The sequence below is a fragment of the Lissotriton helveticus genome, chromosome 6 (genome assembly GCF_964261635.1).
Source record: "Lissotriton helveticus chromosome 6, aLisHel1.1, whole genome shotgun sequence".
Lineage (NCBI taxonomy): Eukaryota > Metazoa > Chordata > Amphibia > Caudata > Salamandridae > Lissotriton > Lissotriton helveticus.
Genome location: NC_136067.1, coordinates 128,832,948 through 128,844,866, shown reverse-complemented (window position 1 = coordinate 128,844,866; position 11,919 = coordinate 128,832,948). Strand labels below are relative to the sequence as shown.

General features: G+C 52.7%; 1 protein-coding gene across 1 annotated transcript in view; it reads left to right on the top strand.

The window, feature by feature from the left end:
* The first annotated feature begins 2,572 nt into the window (after positions 1 to 2,572).
* Positions 2,573 to 11,919, top strand: part of LRFN2 (leucine rich repeat and fibronectin type III domain containing 2) — a 1,621,598-nt gene continuing 1,612,251 nt past the window's right edge. Inside the window, exon 1 of the mRNA XM_078647494.1 lies at positions 2,573 to 2,914. The gene's annotated coding sequence lies outside the window, so the exon portion shown is untranslated. The remainder of the gene's footprint in view (positions 2,915 to 11,919) is intronic.

The following is an 11,919-nucleotide window of genomic DNA, read 5'->3' as shown; positions in this document are numbered from 1 at the left end:
TTGTGGTTTTGGTCTTGTTTTGTTTAGATAAAGATTACTCATTTTTCTAAACTGGTGTAGTGCCCATTTGTAGTGTTTTCACTATATTACTGTATGTGTTCACAAGTGCTTCACACACTGCCTCTGAGATAAGCCTGTCTCCTTGTGCCAAGCTACCAAGGGGTTACTTTAGAAGTGCACCCCCCTTACCCTGACTAGGATGTAGGGTCCCTACTTGCACCAAGGTACCTACCTCTGCCAACTAGAGACCCACATTTCTAACAATGTGTAAATCTGCTCCATGCGTCAATGATATTGAGACATGTTCTGGGTTAGTGAGACCGGTGCTGTCTCTGTAAATCACACACAGGCACGTGGAGATGTACAAGCAGTGTACAGCCGGATGCCTCGGTGATTTGCACGCTCACTCCTGGTGCAAGTAATAATGTAGCGCTTACTGCCCCTGCATGCGGGCTGCAGCGCTTAACTTGTTAAGATTTCCAACATCTGCAGACGGTCTCCCCACTCCTCAGGTTTCGAGCCTGCCTGGAGTGGTCCTGAAAGGGACAGCTCCGAGAGGGGGATAACGAGCCTCGAGCCGCTTGAGGAACCGCAGACAGCTCTCTCCACGACGTAGGTTTGATTAAATCCTCAGATCCCGGCCTCGGCTGTGTACAAGAAGGAAGCTCTATTTTCAGCCTCTGCAAAAAACTGCTCCGCGCGCTTATTTGTCTTTCTGGACTGGGGCTGGGCGGAGGGAGGGAGGGAGCGGGGCCGCTTTTCAAGGCTGATGAAACCGTCAGCGGCCGCGCCGGGCGTCTGACAGTCGTATTGCTGCTTAATTGGCTTTCGCCATCCAGCCCCCAGTGGTGGGGCTTCGGAGCTCCCCTCCCTCCATCCATCCCGCCCCCTCCCGCCGTAGCTCTCTTGAAGAACTGACATGCTCGTGGCTGACAAGCCTTGTGTGTCGTTTGGAGGATTTGGCCTGCCGGCTAGCGTCCGCGCCAGATTATCGAACTATTATTATGCCGGAGCTTATGCTGCGCCATGTGGCGCTTTGCAGTCACTGGGGCGAGCCCCGCCCCCTGCGCGTGGAAGCCGGGCCGTGCCCTCATTCCTACCAACCATGACTGCTTTATTATGGTTTTTGTTGATCCTGTAATGCCTGTTTTTTTGTGATTTTACTTTTCCAACTTCACACACATTTTGTTTAGTTGCTGGGATAACTGAGCAACGCCGGGCTCATGACACACGGTGGAGAAAGGTGCTTGCGGGCCTGGTTTATTTTGAAGGGTGGCTTAGGTCCGTGTTCATTATCTGTGGCCCACATCATAGCCCTCCATTTCCTAGAGCCGTTGAGATAGAGACCTGACTCATGACTGGGCTACGGGGCGGGCTGGTCGCTCTGTCGGCGCATCTCATGTGCCATGACGTCCACGCACATTTAACTTCCGGTGATGTCGCTGCTAGGCTGCGTGTACAATAATGACCGCAGTCTGGTACCTCAGTGGTTTGAGGCACCTATTGCGGGTATCTGTGTTCAACCGCACAGTCAGCAAGGGATCAAATCCCAGCAGTGATCTCCCCCTTCATCCTTGAAAGGTCGATAAAATAGGTAACATAGTATTGACTAACATTAATCATCCCTTGTAGTGTAATAGCGCCCAGAGACTTCTGTTAGGTTGGTTCACCGCAACTCATGGCCTGCACATTTCAGTTCCAGTGGACTGACTGCCCGTGCACTTAGTTTCCAGTTTCCTTTTTTAACTCCCCGTGCATTTTGTTTCCGGTGTATTTGCCTGCTGAACACTCTCCGCATTAATCTCTTTATGTGCCTGACTGCTGACCTGCCTGTGCGTGTCATTTCCCTGCTGGCTCCGAGCATAGCTCCCTGTGCAGGTGCCTGTGCTGGCCTGGCTGTGCATTTCACTTCCAGTGCAGGTACACTTCCTCTGAGTTGCTGGCTGAGCTCACTGTATATTTTACATCCCCGTCTAATTATCACACCCCAGTGTGGTGCCTGCTGTGCTGACTGTTTTCCTACCTTGCCATCCCATATCCTGGGAGGTGTCTGCTGGGCTGCCTGCGCATTTCATTCCTCTGCCTGCTCCTTTAATTCACTCAGACAAATCTGGTAGGCTGCCTGCACACCTACTTTCTCTGCCAACACATCTCCTCTCTCTGCCTGTAAACTTCATTCCCACTGACGTGTTTGCTGGGCTGCCTGATTATATTTCACCCCACCTCCCCCCGAATTCCACTCGCTGCCTGCTAACCCTCATTTTTAGGGACGTGCCTGCCTGCTGGACTGCCTGTGCGTTTCCTCTACTACCTGCTCACCGCATCCCCTGCCCGTGCGCCTCCTTGGCTGCCTACTCACTGCACCCGCGCTTGTGCGTCTTCCTCCTGCCTGTGCACTCCCATCCCCTGCCTGTGCAGCGCTCTCTTCCAAGCCGAGGACCGACACTTCCAGCTCTCTCTCTGCTCCTGTGTCTCGGGCAGCGCCTGTGTGTGCCCGGCTCTCTCCGAGCTCCGCACGGGCAGGTGGGCAGCACCTTGGGAGTTCTCAGCCACAGCTCACACGCGTCGAGGACTGCGCCGAGGAGCCGGCATCGCTGGCACGTACCGAGGCTTCGCTTCCTTGGGAGATATCTCCTCGCGTGAGAGGAGAAGGGGCAAGTTGACAACACACACACTGGCGGTTTCTGTCCTGGATGTGTCGCGGACGGGGGTGCCAGGGAAGGACCCGCGTCTGCACCTCCCCGGGCAAGGGGCGCTGCTCTCAGTTGCCGGGATTCGGTAGCCGGGTGGCACTCGGACGTGTGGATTGCAAACCTCGTCACCTGGGTAAAAGGATGCCTGACACCGGGGACGGTGGGCGAGTGGCTTCCAGCGCTGCCTCTGCTTAGCCGGGCTTTCAAGTTACTCCGCAGAGGTAAGTGCCCACCACCCACCCCCGCGGGGAGCCCGCTGCCACGGGCGACTTTTCACTGTTTACGATGCACTAATGCCCTTCTGCAGTTTGGCAATTTGGAATGTGAATTGGTGCGTGCCCATAACACGCTTATGTTTCCCTTTACAGCGAGACGCAGTCATTCAACTATCTATGCAGATTTGCATACAATACGTTTACCGTGGCATAGCTGGGCCATATGTAGCAGCGCGGCTGTATGTTTGTAGGAACCGTATATAAAATACAGGTGCAGTTAGGCGAACAGAGCATTGCTGCACATATATGTATGTAGATGTATTTATAAATGTATACATATCCATCCATACATCCATACATCCACCCACCCATCCATCCACCCATCCATCCATCCACCCACCCACCCATCCATCCACCCATCCATCCATCCATCCATCCATCCATCCATCCACCCACCCACCCACCCATCCATTCATCCATCCATCCACCCATCCATCCACCCATCCATCCATCCATCCATCCATCCACCCACCCACCCACCCATCCATCCATCCACCCACCCATCCACCCACCCAATCCATCCATCCATCCATCCACCCACCCACCCATCCATCCATCAACCCACCCATCCACCCACCCATCCATCCATCCATCCACCCACCCACCCACCCACCCATCCATCCATCCATCCACCCACCCACCCATCCATCCATCCATCCACCCACCCACCCATCCACCCACCCATCCATCCATCCACCCACCCATCCATCCACCCATCCATCCATCCATCCATCCATCCATCCATCCATCCATCCACCCACCCATCCATTCATCCATTCATCCATCCATCCACCCACCCATCCATCCATCCACCCACCCACCCATCCATCCACCCACCCATCCATCCACCCACCCACCCATCCATCCATCCACCCACCCACCCATCCATCCACCCACCCATCCACCCACCCACCCATCCATCCATCCATCCACCCACCCACCCACCCATCCATCTACACAGAGACGCGCCGTGTGTGCCTATGCTATGTCTGTGTGTGTGTACTTGTGTGTGCCTGTGTGTGGAGGGAGGTACCCATGCATGTCTCTGCGTCTCAATATCTATTTGCATGCATGGTCGGTCGTGCCACGCAGTGCCCGATGCTTCCTCCCCGGAGTCAGGCCGTCCTCTGATTTCTGTAATAACGGGTGTAATAAACACGGGGCACACCCACCCGCTGGTGGCGGGAGTGGAATGCCCTAATTGGCAGGTTGTGTTTCAAACAGATGGAGTGGACAGTGTGTTTGGTAAGACGTTGTCAGGCTGGGCTGGAACTTTCCCGCGAGCGTTGCAGGTGTAACAGGGAGGTGGTGCGGCTGGGACATGCGGGCTGTGGTGAGGCTGGGACGTGCGGTCTGTGGTGAGGCGGGCCGGGGAGTACCTGGAAAGGTGCAGGCGGCGGTGAAATGCCCGTGGCTTGTTTTAGGAAAAACCCACTGTTTTGGGGCCGGTTCCTTCTCGGTTTTACTCTTACCCCGACCTGGTGACTGTGGTGGGCACTGCATGATCCTGCCAGCTGGTTGTACGGCTGTGAAACGTGTGGGCACGAGCTGCTGCGACAGGCGCCAACGGGGTGCTGGGGTGTAGAAAGTGGGGTGCCCATTTCCTTATGTGATTTCAGTTTTTCTCTCGGTGTGCGTTCCTGTAAAGAGCAGTACTGACACAGAAGCATGCACATCTAAGAGAGGTGTGAGAGGCGCACTTTTAATGGGCCTTGTGGTATGTGCGTGGAATGCATCTTGTCCCCGTCGCGCGCAAACATCCAGACCCCTGGTGAACCGTACCCTGTTACACCGGTGGACCCAGAGGTGCGGGGCTGCAGCTCTGTGTGGGTACTACTGAAGCTGCACCGGGAGTGTGCTCAGTGCACACGCAATGCACGCGGTGGCCGCCCAGTGTGGATGCTGCAGCCCCGTGTGGGCTCTGAGGCTGCACCGCGAGAATGTGCACGGGGCGGTAGCCGAGTCTTGGTGCTGCAGCGCGAGTGTGCTCAGTGCACAGTCTGTGCACGCGGTGGTAGCGGAGTGAGTGCTGCAGCTCCGTGTGGGTACAGGGACTGCACGGCGCGTGTGCTCTGTGCACACACTGCACGCGGCGGTCGCCGAGTCTGAGTGTTGCACACCCCTGTGGAACTGGGGCTGCACTAGTGTACTCTGTGCAAGTGGTGCTTGCCGTGTGTGGGTGTGCGTGCACCATCCTCCACTATGTGTCAAGATAATTAAAATGAAGCTGGTATGCTCCTTGTGCTCGTATGATATTCACTAGGACTTCTAAAACATAAGACCCTGAGGTAAAACGAGCGAGGCGGCGGAGTCCCACGGGAACTGTGGAGATGCCACTGCATCTTATGAGTGGTCTGTGTTTGCGCGCGTGCAGCGCCCACGTGACCTCCATTCCACACGTATGGATGAAGATGCGCATGCTTTTTTTTGTGATTGCGTGTATTATGGTTGCATGTGTATATCGATGTGCACATCAATGTGTGCGCGAGCGCAAAGTACATGTGTGTTCGCATGCACGGCTTGTCTGTTTTGCACTTTTTGTGCACAATAGCCCCTCGTGCTCAGGTGCACGCGCAGTTCTCTTTGCAAGGATCTATATGTGTGCACTTGTGGGTCAGCCGCACCACACGTGCAAGGGGTCAGTAGAAGGCAAGCCGTGGTGTGACCAAAATAGCGAGAAACAATCGCTGCGTGGGAGACGAGGTGGCAGGAAAATTCCCGCGCCTTTCCGCGAGTCAGTGCTCAATCCATCTGCTTGAATATGCAGTTAAGCCTAATAGATTCCGTTTGATGTTAAGCCAGAAAAAAAAGAAAAAACACACACACACACAACACATACAGATGAGAGATAATGGGTCTGGCAGATGGGAACAACACTTAGCGATACAGAGAGACTACTGTGAAAAACAGGACGCCTGCGGTTTGGAGGGGATGTGTTTTTCAGGGAACTGGTGCCCACTGGCAAAGCAATACCACTCACTCGCCACCCCCTGCCATTGAGCGCACATCTGCCGTGCACTGCGATGTGACGTGCAGGAAAGAATGAATACATGCTTTATTTACACATTTAAGGCCATTAAAGTGCATATCAAAACAGCATTTCAACTTATTTCATAAAAAAATGCGTTGTGTGCAGGAGGACCCGGGGTCGGAGGTCACAACGATGCCCCTGCACGGATTGCGCACACAAACAATACTGTGCACTGATAGGTCAGCCAGTGCGGTGTAAAGGCCATTGCGATTCCGCACCGGGCGAACACGCACTTAAACCGTCCCTTGCAATGACGAGCATACTGCAGCCAGTGCAGGGTCGCATGCCTGTGCAGTGGCTGAATGCACACTTCAATGCAGATTAATGTCGAGCAAACTGCAGCCAGAGCAGTGCCACAGATATTGTGACTCTTCACCAGGTGAGCTCACACCAAAATACTGTGCTCTGACAAGCATGCAGCAGTCACTGCAGTGCCACAGATCCTGTGGCCCTGCACGGAGGGAACACAATTTGTATACTGTTCACTGACAAGCACGCGTCAGACAGTGCAGTGCCATAGCCACTGCGACTCTGCACCAAGTGAACACACTAAAATACTGTGCTCTGACAAGCATTCCATTCATCAGACAGTGCAGTATCATAGCCATCGTGACACTGCACCAGGTGAGCACACATAAAATACTGTGCTGTGACAAGCACACAGCAGACAGGGCAGTGTCATAGACACTGTGACTCTGCACCAGGTGAGCACGCACTAAAATACTGTGCTGTGACAAGCACGCGGCAGACAGTGCAGTGTCATAGACACTGTGACTCTGCACCAGGTGAGCCCGCACCAAAATGCAGTGCTGTGACAAGCACGCAGCAGACAGTGCAGTACCATAGCCTTTCGTGACACTGCACCAGGTGAGCACACATAAAATACTGTGCTGTGAAAAGCACGCAGCAGACAGTGCAGTGTCATAGACACTGTAACTCTGCACCAGGTGAGCACGCACTAAAATACTGTGCTGTGACAAGCACACGGCAAACAGTGCAGTGTCATAGACACTGTGACTCTGCACCAGGTGAGCACACACTAAAATACTGTGCTCTACCAAGCACGCGGCAGACAGTGCAGTGTCATAGACACTGTGACTCTGCACCAGGTGAGCACGCACTAAAATACTGTGCTGTGACAAGCTTGCAGCAGACAGTGCAGTGTCATAGACACTGTGACTCTGCACCAGGTTAACACGCACTAAAATACTGTGCTGTCACAAGCACGCAGCAGACAGTGCAGTGTCATAGACATTGTGACTCTGCACCAGGTGAGCACACACTAAAATATTGGGCTGTGACAAGCACGCAGCAGACAGTGCAGTGTCATAGACACTGTGACTCTGCACCAGGTGAGCACGCACTAAAATACTGTGCTGTGACAAGCATGCAGCAGACAGTGCAGTGTCATAGACACTGTGACTCTGCACCAGGTTAACACGCACTAAAATACTGTGCTGTCACAAGCATGCAGCAGACAGTGCAGTGTCATAGACACTGTGACTCTGCACCAGGTGAACACGCACTAAAATACTGTGCTGTGGCAAGCACGCGGCAGACAGTGCAGTGTCATAGACAGTGTGACTCTGCACCCGGTGAGCACGCACTAAAATACTGTGCTGTGACAAGCACGCAGCAGACAGTGCAGTGTCAAAGACACTGTGACTCTGCACCAGGTGAACACGCACTAAAATACGGTGCTGTGACAAGCACGTGGCAGACAGTGCAGTGTCTTAGACACTGTGACTCTGCACCAGGTGAGCACGCACTAAAATACTGTGCTGTGACAAGCACGCAGCAGACAGTGCAGTGTCATAGACACTGTGACTCTGCACCAGGTGAACACGCACTAAAATACTGTGCTGTCACAAGCACGCAGCAGACAGTGCAATGTCATAGACATTGTGACTCTGCACCAGGTGAGCACACACTAAAATACTGTGCTGTGACAAGCACGCAGCAGGCAGTGCAGTGACATAGACACCATGACTCTGCACCAGGTGAGCACGCACTAAAATACTGTGCTGTGACAAGCACGCAGCAGACATTGCAGTGTCATAGACACTGTGACTCTGCACCAGGTGAACACGCACTAAAATACTGTGCTGTCACAAGCACGCAGCAGACAGTGCAGTGACATAGACACCATGACTCTGCACCAGGTGAGCACGCACTAAAATACTGTGCTGTGACAAGCACGCAGCAGACAGTGCAGTGTCATAGACACTGTGACTCTGCACCAGGTGAACACGCACTAAAATACTGTGCTGTCACAAGCACGCAGCAGACAGTGCAGTGTCATAGAAACTGTGACTCTGCACCAGGTGAACACGCACTAAAATACGGTGCTGTGACAAGCACGTGGCAGACAGTGCAGTGTCATAGACACTGTGACTCTGCACCAGGTGAGCACGCACTAAAATACTGTGCTGTCACAAGCACGCAGCAGACAGTGCAGTGTCATAGACACCATGACTCTGCACCAGGTGAGCACGCATTAAAATACTGTGCTGTCACAAGCACGCAGCAGACAGTGTAGTGTCATAGACATTGTGACTCTGCACCAGGTGAACACGCACTAAAATACTGTGCTGTCACAAGCACGCAGCAGACAGTGCAGTGTCATAGACATTGTGACTCTGCACCAGGTGAACACGCACTAAAATACTGTGCTGTCACAAGCACGCAGCAGACAGTGCAGTATCATAGACATTTTGACTCTGCACCAGGTGAGCACGCACTAAAATACTGTGCTGTGACAAGCACGCAGCAGACAGTGCAGTGTCATAGACACTGTGACTCTGCACCAGGTGAACACGCACTAAAATACTGTGCTGTCACAAGCACGCAGCAGACAGTGCAGTGTCATAGACACTGTGACTCTGCACCACGTGAACACGCACTAAAATACGGTGCTGTGACAAGCACGTGGCAGACAGTGCAGTGTCATAGACACTGTGACTCTGCACCAGGTGAGCACGCACTAAAATACTTTGCTGTCACAAGCACGCAGCAGACAGTGCAGTGTCATAGTTACCATGACTCTGCACCAGGTGAGCACGCACTAAAATACTGTGCTGTCACAAGCACGCAGCAGACAGTGCAGTGTCATAGACATTGTGACTCTGCACCAGGTGAACACGCACTAAAATACTGTGCTGTCACAAGCACGCAGCAGACAGTGCAGTGTCATAGACACCATGACTCTGCACCAGGTGAGCACGCACTAAAATACTGTGCTGTCACAAGCACGCAGCAGACAGTGCAGTGTCATAGACATTGTGACTCTGCACCAGGTGAACACGCACTAAAATACTGTGCTGTGACAAGCACGCAGCAGGCAGTGCAGTGACATAGACACCATGACTCTGCACCAGGTGAGCACGCACTAAAATACTGTGCTGTGACAAGCACGCAGCAGACATTGCAGTGACATAGACACCATGACTCTGCACCAGGTGAACACGCACTAAAATACGGTGCTGTGACAAGCACGCAGCAGACAGTGCAGTGTCATAGACATTGTGACTCTGCACCAGGTGAACACGCACTAAAATACTGTGCTGTCACAAGCACGCAGCAGACAGTGCAGTGTCATAGACATTTTGACTCTGCACCAGGTGAACACGCACTAAAATACGGTGCTGTGACAAGCACGCAGCAGACAGTGCAGTGTCATAGACATTGTGACTCTGCACCAGGTGAACACGCACTAAAATACTGTGCTGTCACAAGCACGCAGCAGACAGTGCAGTGTCATAGACATTGTGACTCTGCACCAGGTGAACACGCACTAAAATACTGTGCTGTCACAAGCACGCAGCAGACAGTGCAGTATCATAGACATTTTGACTCTGCACCAGGTGAGCACGCACTAAAATACTGTGCTGTGACAAGCACGCAGCAGACAGTGCAGTGTCATAGACACTGTGACTCTGCACCAGGTGAACACGCACTAAAATACTGTGCTGTCACAAGCACGCAGCAGACAGTGCAGTGTCATAGACACTGTGACTCTGCACCACGTGAACACGCACTAAAATACGGTGCTGTGACAAGCACGTGGCAGACAGTGCAGTGTCATAGACACTGTGACTCTGCACCAGGTGAGCACGCACTAAAATACTGTGCTGTCACAAGCACGCAGCAGACAGTGCAGTGTCATAGTTACCATGACTCTGCACCAGGTGAGCACGCACTAAAATACTGTGCTGTGACAAGCACGCAGCAGACAGTGCAGTGTCATAGACACTGTGACTCTGCACCAGGTGAACACGCACTAAAATACTGTGCTGTCACAAGCACGCAGCAGACAGTGCAGTGTCATAGACACTGTGACTCTGCACCACGTGAACACGCACTAAAATACGGTGCTGTGACAAGCACGTGGCAGACAGTGCAGTGTCATAGACACTGTGACTCTGCACCAGGTGAGCACGCACTAAAATACTGTGCTGTCACAAGCACGCAGCAGACAGTGCAGTGTCATAGTTACCATGACTCTGCACCAGGTGAGCACGCACTAAAATACTGTGCTGTCACAAGCACGCAGCAGACAGTGCAGTGTCATAGACATTGTGACTCTGCACCAGGTGAACACGCACTAAAATACTGTGCTGTCACAAGCACGCAGCAGACAGTGCAGTGTCATAGACACCATGACTCTGCACCAGGTGAGCACGCACTAAAATACTGTGCTGTCACAAGCACGCAGCAGACAGTGCAGTGTCATAGACATTGTGACTCTGCACCAGGTGAACACGCACTAAAATACTGTGCTGTGACAAGCACGCAGCAGGCAGTGCAGTGACATAGACACCATGACTCTGCACCAGGTGAGCACGCACTAAAATACTGTGCTGTGACAAGCACGCAGCAGACATTGCAGTGACATAGACACCATGACTCTGCACCAGGTGAACACGCACTAAAATACGGTGCTGTGACAAGCACGCAGCAGACAGTGCAGTGTCATAGACATTGTGACTCTGCACCAGGTGAACACGCACTAAAATACTGTGCTGTCACAAGCACGCAGCAGACAGTGCAGTGTCATAGACATTTTGACTCTGCACCAGGTGAACACACACTAAAATACTGTGCTGTGACAAGCACGCAGCAGGCAGTGCAGTGACATAGACACAATGAGTCTGCACCAGGTGAGCACGCACTAAAATACTGTGCTCTGACAAGCACGCGGCAGCCAGTGCAGTAGCAGAGATGCTGTGACTCTGCACCAGGTGAAGACACACTAAAATACTGTGCTCTGACTGACGAGTACAGAGCAGGCAGTGCCGCGCTACAGACACCCTGGCTGTTCACAGGATGAGCCCAGACTTATGTACTGTGCTGTGCATTGAGAAATGGAAGACGCTGCAGTGTTATGGATCACGCGGCTCTGTGCGGATTCACGCACACAACACAATCCAATTAGACTGGGTCTTTCTATCCAGGATCCGCTTGTGGGAAAACATAATGTGTGACACCCCCGCCCTTTGTATTCCAGTCTGGGGACCGTAATCCTCTTACAGGGACATGCTTACCATCCTGTGCGCAAGAATGCGTCGGTGCGCCTCGCGCATGCTCTTTTAGAGGAAGGAAAAGCAAAGCTGCCGACTCTAGGCCAGTATACAGCGGCATTATAGAGTACAATGAATGCACACGAGCAAAATGTATGCAGAAATGTATGCAGACGAGTAAAATGTAAACACACGTTCTGGCATTCGGACATGATGTGACATTCAGAATCAAGGGAGCACGAGCCCTTCTGCCTCCACCTGCAGCACAGAGACCCGATGACGTACACAGCTACGTCACAGTAGAGAGCCATCAATGTTGTAGGTGAATTACTGGCATGCCTGTAATGCAACTTCTGTTTCCAACACAACCCTACGACAAAAGAGTGCCTCGAGTGAGAACG